The 12,188-nt window shown below is 38.5% G+C and overlaps 1 long non-coding RNA gene across 1 annotated transcript; it reads right to left on the reverse strand.

Moving 5' to 3' along the window:
* Positions 1–252: 252 nt before the first annotated feature.
* LOC103588171 lies at positions 253–11,494 on the reverse strand. The gene is made up of 3 exons (XR_550288.1): positions 11,423–11,494; positions 9,612–9,677; positions 253–456 (listed from the first exon to the last, which is right to left on the reverse strand). It is a non-coding gene; the product is annotated as an uncharacterized LOC103588171 (long non-coding RNA).
* Between the last annotated feature and the right edge of the window lie 694 nt (positions 11,495–12,188).

The following is a 12,188-nucleotide window of genomic DNA, read 5'->3' on the forward strand; positions in this document are numbered from 1 at the left end:
CCCAAGTAGAATACCTCTTTTGAGTTTGTATCAGTTTGCTCTTGCTATGTAACATACAGCCCCCAAACTCAGTGGCTTGAAATAATAAACATTTATTATTTTCACACAAGTTTTTTTTATTATTTTCACACAACACCTCTCAGCTGGGAGGTGTTGTTGATCTGGATCAGGCTCAGTAGGTCTCCGCTGGGCTTGCTCATGTTTGTGGTCTGGTAGTGGGTTGGTGGGAGCTGGCAGGACTAGGATGGCCTCACCTTCCAGTAAACTTGCCTGGGCTTGTTCACATGGTAGCATCAAGGTTCCAAGAAAGCGAGTGGAAGTATTCAATGCCTCTTGAGGTCTAGGTTTTGCACTGGCACAACAGTCATATCTGCTGCATCCTATTGGCTGAAGCAATCAAGAAGGCAGTCCAAATTCAAGCACTGAGAAACAGACTTGGTCTCTTGATGAAAAGACCTGAAGAGTTGTTATTGCAAAAGGAGGGGTGAAGAATTGAGAACATTTTAAGAATCTGTCTACCACAGATTTCATATCATTAACCATCTTTTGTTCTCCCCCTGCAGGATGTGGTAAGAGATCATTCCCTTTGAAGTCTCATAGATTTGATGTGAAAGTAAGAATTAGTAATAATTAATAAACCTTAATATATACCAGGAACTGTATTTTTTAAATAAACTTTTACTTTAGAATAGATTTTTATTTACAGAAAAGTTTTAAAATAGTACAGAGTTTCCATATACCCCACAGTCAGTTTCCTCTGTTATTAACATATTACATTAGTATGGTATGTTTGCCATAACTAATAAACCTATATGTGTGTGTGTGTATATATATATATTTATTTGGGGGGGGGCTGCTGTCTGGTATGGAATAAACCAATAGTGATTTATTGTTACTAAAAGTTCATATTTCATTCAGATTTCCTTACTTTTTCCTAATGTCCTTTTTCTGTCCCAGGATCCCATCCAGGTTACCACATTACATTTAGTCATCATGTCTCTTTGAGCTCCTCTTGGCTGTGACAGTTCTCTGACTTCCCTTGTTGTTGATGACCTTGATGATTTTTTTCTTTCGTTTTTAAAAATTATTTATTGATTGATTTTTTTACAATGTAGTTGATTTTCGTGGTCCTTTACCAATTCCTGCCGTCCACCCAATCAACATCATATGTTCACTTATTTTAACAAGTTCAAGGAATTATTGTGTTTGCTGTGTCTCCCCCCCTTATTTGTTTATATATTTATTAATTTACTTTTATTAGTTCCCACATAGAAGTGAGAACATGCAGTATTTCTCTTTCTGTGCCTGGCTTGTTTCACTTAACATAATTTTCTCCAAGTTTATCCATGTTCCTGCAAATGATAGTATTTCATTCTTTTTTACACCAGAATAGTATTCCATTGTATAGATATTACTACATTTTCCTTATCCACTCATCTGATGATGGACATTTAGGCTGGTTCCAACTCTTAGTTATTGTAAACAGTGCTGCAATAAACATGGGAGTACAGGTATCCCTTCAACATGATGATTTCCATTCCTCTGGGGTATATATTTAGTAGTGGGATAGCTGGGTCATATGGCAGACCTTGATGATTTTGAGGAGTACTGGTCATGTATTTGTAGGATGCCCCTCAATTGGAATTTGTCTGATGTTTTTCTCATGATTAGACTGTGGGTTATGGGTTTTGGGGGAGGAAGACCCTGCCCATCAGGTGTCAACTAAGGCTGATGGGGGAAACTGGACTTCCACCCCCACCTGACAGTAAGGAGGTGGCACTCTCCTCCCTCCAACTCTCACACCAGAATACTGTCAGGGAACATCAGCTAAAATGGAAGGTTTAAATGAGATCTATAGTCTCATAACATAATACCAAAATGTCCAGGTTTTGATTGAAAATTATGTATTCAAAGAACCAGGAAGATATCAAACTGAATTAAATAAGACAATCAGTAGATGCCAACATGCAGATGACACAGATGTTAGAGTCATCTGACATTGATTTTAAAGCAGCCACCATAAAAATGCTTCAGTGACCAATTGCAAACATGATTGAAACAAATTTTTTTTTTTTCCTTTTTTTTTTTTGTCTTTTTCCGTGTCCGGCAACGGATCGCAACCCTCAGTGTCGCTCCCGCGCCTCGCTCAGCCAGTGAGCGGGAACCGGTCTGTATGTGGGATCCGAACCCTCGGCGGGAGCGCCGCCACACCTCCCAAGCGGCGCACTACAGCAGTGCACCACCGGGCCGGCCCCAATTGAAACAAATTTAAAAATAAAAAGAATAGAAAGTCTCCACAAAGAAATAGAAGACATAAAGAAGAATCAAACGGAATATTTTTGTTTGTTTGTTTTTGTTTTTGGCAGCTGGCTGGTAGGAGGACCTGAACCCTTGACCTTGGTGTTATTAACACCACACTATCCAGCTGAGCTAACCAGCCAGCCCCAAATGGAAATTTTTTTTTTTTTTTTTTTAAAGATGACCGGTAAGGGGATCTTAACCCTTGACTTGGTGTTGTCAGCACCACGCTCAGCCAGTGAGCCCAGGAAGATCTCAATTTGGATGAGAAAAGAAAATCAACAGATGCCAATGCCAAGATGACACAGATGTTAAAATGATCTGACAAGGATTTGCAAGCAGGTGTTATAAAAACGTGTCAATAAGCAGTTACAAACATGCTTGAAACAAATGAAAAAAAATTGTTTTAGCAAAGAAATGAAAGTATAAAGAACCAAATGGAAATTTTATAGCTGAAAAATATAATAACAAATAGAAAAACTCAATGGATGGGTTCAACAACAGAATAGAGGGGGGTAGAGAAAAAAAATTAATGTACTTTAAGACAGAACAATAGGAATTACCTAATCTGAACAACAGAGGGAAAACGGAAAACAAAAAGATGAACAGAGCCTGAAGGACTTTGGGACTATAACGAAAGACTTAACATTCATGTCATCAGAATCTCAGAAGGACAGAAAAAAAGAGGGTGGGGCTGAAAAAGCACCTTAAGAAATTATGTCTGAAAACTTCCCAAATGTGGCAAAGAGATATAAATCTACAGATTCAAGAAGCTGAGCAAAGCTCGAATAGGATAAACACAAAGAAATCCACTCCAACACACATCATAGTCAAACTTCTGAAAACCAAAGACAAAGAAAAAAATCTTGGAAGTCATGATGGAGAAGCACCTTACCTACAGTAGAAAAACAATTTGAATGACAGTGGATTTCTTATCAGAAACCAGGGATCGTAGAAGAAAGTGACAGAACATTTTTTAAGTGCTGAAAAAAAGAACCATCAATCCAGAATGCAGTATCCAGTGAAAATATTCTTCACTAATAAGGGGAAAATTAAGATATTCTCAGATAAAAGAAAACTAAAAGAATTTGTCATCAGCAGACCTCCCCTAAAAGAATGGCTACAGGAAGTTCTCTAAACAGAGAGGAAACAATAAAAGAAGGAATATTGGAACATTAGGAAGGACGAAAGAACATGGTAATCAAAAATACAGATAAAAACAAAGAATTTTTTCTCTTCTTGAGTTTTTAAAATTATAATTGATGGCAGAAGCAGAATTATAGCACTGTCTACTATGGCTCTAAATGTATGTAGAGGAAATATTTAAGACAATTATATTGCAGACAGAAGAGGGTAAACAATAGGATCTGATTGACATTTATAGGGGGTAAAGGGACATAAAGGAAGGTAAGGTCTCTATACTTCACTTAAACTGGTAAAATGACGACACCAGTAGACTGTGAATACATACAGATGTAGATAGATTGACAGAGAGAGAGAGAGAGAGAGAGAGAGAGAGAGCTTTATCTCTCTCTATATATATAATGTAATACCTAGAACAACTATTAAAAATGCTATACAAAGAGATACATTCAAAAACAGTACAGATAAATCAAAATATGACTCGAAAAAATATTCAGGTAACCCATAGGAAAGTAGAAAAAAATAAATAGAGACAAATAATAGAGATAATAAGAATAAAGCACAAAATAAAATGGCAGACTTAAGCTCTAACCTATCAATAATTGCATTAAATGTAAATAGTCTAAATACACTAATCAAAAGACAGAGCTCCACAGAGTTGACTAAAAAAGCATGAGCCAAATATATGTTGTCTATGGGAAACTCACTTCAAATATATAAATATAAGTGGGTTGAAATTAAAAGGATCGAGAAAAGAAATATCATGAAAACATTAATCAAAAGACTGTAGGAGTGGCTATATTAATATTACATAAAGTTTACTTCAGAGCAAAGAAAATTATGAGACAGAGAGGGACATTATATAGGGATAAAAGGGCAATCCACCAACAAGACTTAACAATCCTAAATGCGTATACACCAACCAACAGAGCTACAGAATCAACAGGATCTGACCAACATTTATAGAACCTTCCACTAAACAACAGCAGAATACACTTTCTTTGCAAGTGCCCACAGAACATATATCATAATAGATCATATCCTGGGCCATAAAACAAACCTTAACAAATTTAAAAGAATTAAAGTCATACAGAGTTTATTCTCCAATGACAATAGAATTAAATTAACAGAAAGATAACAGGATAATGTTCATACACTTGGAAACTAAACAACACACTTATAAATAATCCATAGGTTAAAGAGGAAGCCTTAAAGGAAAAAAATACATTGAACTGAATAAAAATGACAGTACATTGTGTCAAAATTTGTGGCACAGAGCTGAAGAAGCACTAAGAAGGAGCTTTGTATCACTAAATGCATATGTTAGAAAAGAAGAAAAGTCTCACATCAGAAATCTTAGCTCAAGAAATACCACGTGTTCTCACTCATACGTGGAAGCTAAAAAGTTGATCTGATACAAGTAGAGAGTAGAGCAGTGGTTACTAGATACTGGTGGGGGGAAGTGAGTGAGGAGATGGGAGAAGGTGGTCAGTGGATACAAAATTCTAGGGACAGGAAGAATGGAATCAGGAAGAATGGAATCTAGTGTTCTATAGCAATATAGGGAGACTAAAGCCAACAACAAATTACTGCATATTTTTGAGTAGCTAGTCAAGATGATTTTGAATGTTCCTTCTACACAAAGAGGTGACAAATGTTTGAGGTGATGGATATACTAAGTGCCCTGATATATCACTGCACACAGTATGAACATACCCAAATATACTGTACTCCATAAATATATGCAATTATCATGGCTCAGTTAAGAAAAATAAATGTAAAAGAGGAAAAGAGAGAAACAGAGAATAGAATAGTGGTTACCAGAGGCAAGGAAAAGGAAGGGGGAGGGTGAGAGGAGGGGAAAGGTTGGTAGATCAGTACAAAGTTACAAAGTTAGTTGGACAGGAAGAATAGTTCTGGTGCTCTAGGGTGAGAATGGCTAATAATATTGTATTGTATATTTCAAGATAGTAGAAAAGAAGATCTTGAATATTATAACCACACACACAAAAAAGATAAATGTTTAGGTGATAGATATGCTAATTATTTGAATGGATCATTATACAATCTATGTAGGTATTGAAACAATGAACGGTACCTCATAAACATGTACAATGAAAAAAAAATCTAAGCTCTTACTTCAAGAACTTATAACAAGAAGAGAAAAATAAACCCAAAGCAAACAGAAAGAAGGAAATAATAAAGATAAAAGCACGAATCAATGAAAATGAAAACAGGAAAACAATAGAGAAAATTAATAAACAAAGAGCAGTTCTTTGAAAAGGTCAAGAAAATTGACAAGTATTTACCAAGGCTGACCAAGAAAGAAAAAGAAGACACAACATTCCAATATCAGGAATGTGAAATAGGGGCTATCACTACAGACCCTGCAGACATCAGAAGATAATGAGGGAATCCTACAAACAACTCTAAACACATAAATTTGAAAACTTAAGTGAAATGGATCAATTCCTTAAAAAACAAAAAAATTACCACAACTCACCCAGTATGGAATAGATTACTTGAATAGCCCTATAACTATTAAGAAAGTTAAATCTGAAGGGCTTGCCATTTAGCTCAATTGGTTAGAGCATGGTGCTGATAACATCCGTGTTGAGGGTTGGAATCTCCATACCAGCCAGCTGCAAAATAAATAAATAAATTTGTAAATTTGTAAATTTTTAAATTTTAATTTAACAGCTCCCACAAAAGAAATCTCTAGGTCCAGATGGCTTCCCTGGAGAAGTCTACCAAACATTTGAAGAATTAACACCTCTCCACAGTCTCACCACATCCCAATTTTTTTTTTTGGCTGACTGGTAGGGGGATCTGAACCCTTGACATTGGTGTTATAACATTATACTCTAACTAACTGAGCTAACCAGCCAGCCCTCATCCCAACTCATTTGATTAAACTACTGTTAACTCTGATATTGAAACCAGACAAAGAGTACGAAAAAGGGGAAATACAGACCAATATCCTTCATGAGTATAGAAACAAAAATACTTAACAATACAGTAGCAAATAGAATTCAGCAATATATAAAAAGAATTATACAGCATGACCAAGTGGGGGTTTATTCCATGGGTGCAAGTCTGGCTCAGTATTAAAAAAGTAATGTAACCCACCATATTAACAGGCTAAAGAAGAAAAATCACATGATTATATCATTTGATGCAAAAAAAGTATTTTACAGAATTCACATTCATGATAAAAACTCTTAAAAATAGGAATAAAGGGGAACTGCAGCTTGAGAAAGAGCATCTACAAAAATCTATACTAACATTATATTTGATGAAAGACTGAATGTTTTCTGTCTAACGTCAGAAACAAGGCAAGGATATTTGATTTCACTACTTATTCAACACGGTGCTGGAGTTTCTAGCCAGTGCAATAAGGCAAGAAATAGGAATAAAAGCCATACAGATTGGAAAGGAAAAAATTAAAATTGTTCCTATTTGCAGGTGACATGAATGTTCTACATAGAAAGTCCCAAGGAATCTACAAAACACCTTCTAAAACTAATAATAGATTCAGCAAGGTCCCAGGATGTAAGATAAACACACAAAAATCAGTTATATTTCAATATACTCACAATGAACTTATGGACTATGAAATCAAAAATATAATGCTATTTATAATTGTTCAAAAAATTAGTTAGCTGTAAATCTAACAAAACCTGTACAGGACTTGTATACTGGAAACTACACAATACAATGAAAGTAATCAGAAATCTAAACAAATGAACAGACATATTGTGTTCATGGTTTGGAAGATAGCATGGTAGAGATGTCAATTCTCTCCAGATTGATATGCAGGTTTAACACAATTCCTATTATATACAAGCAAGATTTTTTTGTAGATATAGACAAGATTATTCTAAAATTTATATGTAAAAATGAAGAAACTGGAATAGGTAAAAGAATTTTTAAAAAGAAGAATAAAGTGGGAGGAAACAGTCTACCCAATTTCAAGATTTATTATGTAGCTCCAGTAGTCAAGAATATGTGGTAATAGTGGAGGACAGAACATAATAGAGAACCCAGAGATAGACCAACAAAAATATGCCCAACTGAATTTTGACAAAGGTAAAAAATTAATCAATGGAGGAAAGATAGTCTTTTCAAAAATTGATACTGGAGTGTTTGAACATCTGTGGGCAAAAAAAAAATGAACCTCAACCTAAGCCTCAAACCTTATACAAAGATTAACTCAACATGGATCACAGACTTAGATGTGAAATGTAAAACTATAAAACATTTAGCAAAAGCACAGAAGAAAATATTTAGGATATAGGCAAAGCATTCTTAGATCTGACACCAAAAACATGCTCCATAAAGGGAAAAATTTGATAAACTGGACTTAGTCAAAATTAAAAATATTTTCTTTGTGAAAGACTCCATTAAGAGGGTGAAAAAAACAAATTACAGATGGGGAGAAAATATTTGCAAACTATGTATCTGACAAAGGATTAGCATATAGAATATATAAAGAACTCTCAAAACTCAATAGTAAACAAACAAACAAGGAAAAAACTCAGTCCAATTAGAAAATGAGCAAAAGACATGAAGAGCTATACAAATGGCAAATAAGAACATGAAAAGATTTTTGTAATTTTGTAAATTTAGCCATCAGGAAAATGAAATTAAAACCACAATGAGATATCACTGTATACCTATCAGAATGGCTAAAAGAAAATATAGTGACAACACCAAATGCTGGTGAAGATGTGGGGAAACTGGATCACTCATAGATTGCTGGTAGGTAGGGATGTAAAATGGTACAACCATTCTGGAGGAGAGTTTGGCAGTTTCTTAAAATACAGACTTACAACTATCATATAACCTAGCAGTTGTACTCCTGGGCATTTTTTTGGCAGAGAAATGAAGACTTATGTTCACACACAAACCTGTACATAAATGTGTATAATGTTTATAGCAGCTTTACTTGTAATAGCCCCCAAATGGAAACAACTCAGATGTCTTTCAATGGATGAGTGGTAAACAGTGGTACATCCATACCGTGGAATAGTACTCAGTAATAATAAGGAACGGACTATTTACACATGCAACACACCTGGATGCATCTGCAGGGAGATTTATGCTGAGTTAAAAAAGCCAAACGGTTACATACTGTATGAGTCCATTTGTACAACCTTTTTGAAAGGACAAAATTATAGAAATGTGGAACAGATGAGTGGTTGCCTGGTGTTAAGGAGGGGGGGAGGTGCATGATGGAAGTGGCTGTGTCTATGAAAGGGCAACAGGCGGGATCCCTGTGAGTGATGGAAATATTTTGTATCTTGACTGTATCAATTTCAGTATTCCAGGTTGTGATATTGTACTATAGTTTTGCAAGATTGTTACCACTGGGGGAAACTGGGTACAGGGTACATGTGATCTTTGTATTATTTCTTTTCTTTTTTTTTTTTTTAAAGATGACCGGTAAGGGGATCTTAACCCTTGACTTGGTGTTGTCAGCACCACGCTCAGCCAGTGAGCGAACTGGCCATCCCTATATGGGATCCGAACCCGGGGCGTTGGTGTTATCAGCACTGCACTCTCCCGAGTGAGCCATGGGCCGGCCCTTTGTATTATTTCTTATACCTGCATTTGAATCTACAATGATCTCAAATAAAAATTTTAGTTAAAAAAAAAAACATTCATTTGTACCTGGTTAATCAGTCAGCACTTTCCCAGCCCCTATTTTGTAGAAAGAATCAATCAAACTAGAGAAAATCAAGATTCAGTACTGTAGGCTGAATTTTAGTAGTCTCCAAGCTTTGTCCTCTTCCATCACTCAATTGGGGGTCTTGCCTACTGAGATTAGTCTTGGGGATTCCAGTCTCTCATTTATTTAACATTATTATTATTTGTTAATCCTTCCATCAGGCTAATTCACTCAGCTTCCAGGTTGCCCTGGCAACCTAAGACTAATGTCCTCATTTAGTACTGAGAGAAACTAAAAAATGATTTGTTAAGCAGCCTCTGGATACAGGCCCCACATTATTTTTTCTTCATACGTGAGCTTCCGCCTGTATCATGTTGGTTTAGAATCACTCTTATTTTTCCTGATCACTAAATTCCTCTCCATCTAGCCTCTGTCTTAGGCCACTTTAGAAACATCAGCTTTTGAGATCAGGAAAAGACTCCCAAATCCGGCATCTTACCTGGATCTGAACCCCTCCATTTAGGGCCAGCTTGGAAAGAGTCACATTTTGCCCACAAAGGGGTTGCTGTAGATTCAAGAACAGAGAGATGGTGAGGTTTTCTCCCAGCAAAGGGTTATGCAACTTTTCTGCTGTTTCTGGGAGTATCAGCTCTCAGTTGACCATGTTTGAGGCAGGTATTGGTGGAGGAGGTGAGGTGGCATTGTTTCTGGCTTTGGATGCTTCCTATGCAAGAATCACTTCCCCCCAAGTCAGGGATAAAACTAGGAACCGAAAGAGGCAGCTGGAAGATAAAGGCCTTGGAATCTTTCTTTCTCAGTATATTCCATGGCTGCTCTGTGGTGGTGTCATCTGGGGCTGGGGGTGGGGGTGGGGAGATGGGGAATTAATGTCATGGAAAATTTTACTTCTGATTTCATCATTTAAAGAACTGGGAGAAGAGAATCAACATGTTTTAAATACCTACTACGTGCTGGACACTGTGTTGGGTCCTTTGCCGTGCCTTAGTTCATTGAATCTAAACTCCTGCATCTTCAAAACCACTCCCTGAAGAAAGTATTTATGTTATTCCCACTATATAGATGAGCAGAGTAGGGCAATGGGGGGTGGGGGTGGAAGTGAGTAACTTGCCCAATGTCACACAATGGGTGAGGGCCTGAATTTAAACCCAAGTCTGTCAGAATCCAAAGTTTATGGTTTTTATATTCTGTCATTCCGCTACAGAGGCAGTTCACTGTAATAACTAACTGGCGGACAGAGCAGTCTCTGCAGTTAAATGGATGTGGGTTTTCCCTGGTTCAAGCTATGTGATCTTGGGCAAGTAATTTAACTTCTCTGAGTTTCATTCTCCTCATTTTATAGTTGGAAATTAAGAATTCTTTCTATGGCCATAGGATTGTTGAGGGGATTGTGGAAGTCTGCATGTAAAGCACTCAAATAGTGCCTGGCATGTATAAACAATGGATAAATGTTAGCTAAAATCTGTTTCCAAAGCCAGCTCACTCAGTTCCCAGTTCCATCCCAAAACACTTTATCAACCTTCGTTTTCCCAAAACCACTCAAAAACCGCTGCTATCAATGCCCTTTTAAAGTTAAAGACAGAAATCATAACAATAGTGAATTGTTTTGGGGCATCACCATATGCCAAGCACTGAAACTATGCACTTTACTCCTTTTATCTTATTTAAATTATATGAGTGGCAAATCTCTAGGAAAGGGTGCTGAGTCCCTCATTTTAGCAGTGGCTGCTTGAAGGCAAAATGGAACGCATCCTTCCATATTGTCGAGTCACAGCAGTAGCAGAAACGTGTACTATCTATCTGTTGAGGGTTTATCGCAAACCAGACACTATTCTAAGTGCATTTCTAACATGATCTCGTGGAACCTTGTGAGGGAGGGGCTGCTATCATCCCCATTTTACAGATAAAGAAACTGAGCCTTAGATTAAATAATTTGCTGTGATAACCGTTTTGGTTCAGGTGGACCTTGATTTACTTAACACACATTTCTGAGGCCGTTTAAAATGAAGAATTCCTTTGTTAATTGCAAAGATGCCTTGCTTTGGGAAGTAAATAGTCCTACCCCTGCTTTCTCAATTCATTTCCCCAGGCCGTGTTTTCCCAAATCTTGGAATTTCAGAGCTTGGTATTTCAGGATGGGACTCTGGCTATGGAACTGCCCCAGGTCCCACAGTCTGACAGCTCCGGGACTCAACCCCGGAGATCTGACTCTCAGTATTGGGCTGCCCAATTATTGAGGAACTTTGGCCAGGGAAAGGAAGGGAGCAACCATGGAGTCTCCCATTTCCTCACCTGCGAAATGGGGTCAATCACGGGCCCTCTTTGTGTAGTTGTGGGGTTTTGTGGGTGTGGCCCAGCCCAGGGGCAGCCACTCTGTACAAGGAATGTGACAATGGACAGTAGAGGGAGGGCTAGAGCGTCGGAGGTCCCCACGGTGGTGGCGCGAGGGTGCGATGGGAGCCGATTCGGAAACAAGAGGCGGGGATTCATGAATTCAGGGCGGGGCTCGGAGCCTCAGCGTTTAGATGGGCAGTGGGCGGGCTTGAGATGCTGCAAATAGGATTGCGGCCCCCTGGGCGGGGCTTCTGGAAGTCGGGGCAAGGTTGTGCGGCGTCGACGGGCAGGTCCGAAGTAGTGGGAGGGAAGCTGGGTTTAGGGAGCCAGGAAGCTGGCTTAAGGGTTTGGGTGGGCAGTGGGCGGGTTTCAGAGGAGCTGATGTTCTGGTTTTAAGGGGCTCTAAAGGAATTTTTGAGGAGCCGGGGGACCTGGCCTTGCAGAGCCAAGAGGGTCAGTGGGCGGAACTCTAAAAACCCATCTCCAGGTCCTAAAAGGCGGTGGGCGTGGCTTGGAATCGCCTGTGGGCGTGACCCTTCAGCCACTCAGATCACTGGAGGGCTGGGCGTGGCCTTGGGCACCGCCTTCTACCTCGACCCACCTGCATCTGTTGGCTCGACCAGAGGGGGCGCTAGGGAGAGTGAGGCGTGGAACGCAGGGTGGGAAGAGGGCTTCCCCTCCCGGAAGTGGGCGTGGCGCGCCGCAGGCGGGCGGCCCTGGTTGG

This window comes from Galeopterus variegatus, unplaced genomic scaffold, assembly GCF_000696425.1.
Source record: "Galeopterus variegatus unplaced genomic scaffold, G_variegatus-3.0.2 Scaffold529, whole genome shotgun sequence".
Lineage (NCBI taxonomy): Eukaryota > Metazoa > Chordata > Mammalia > Dermoptera > Cynocephalidae > Galeopterus > Galeopterus variegatus.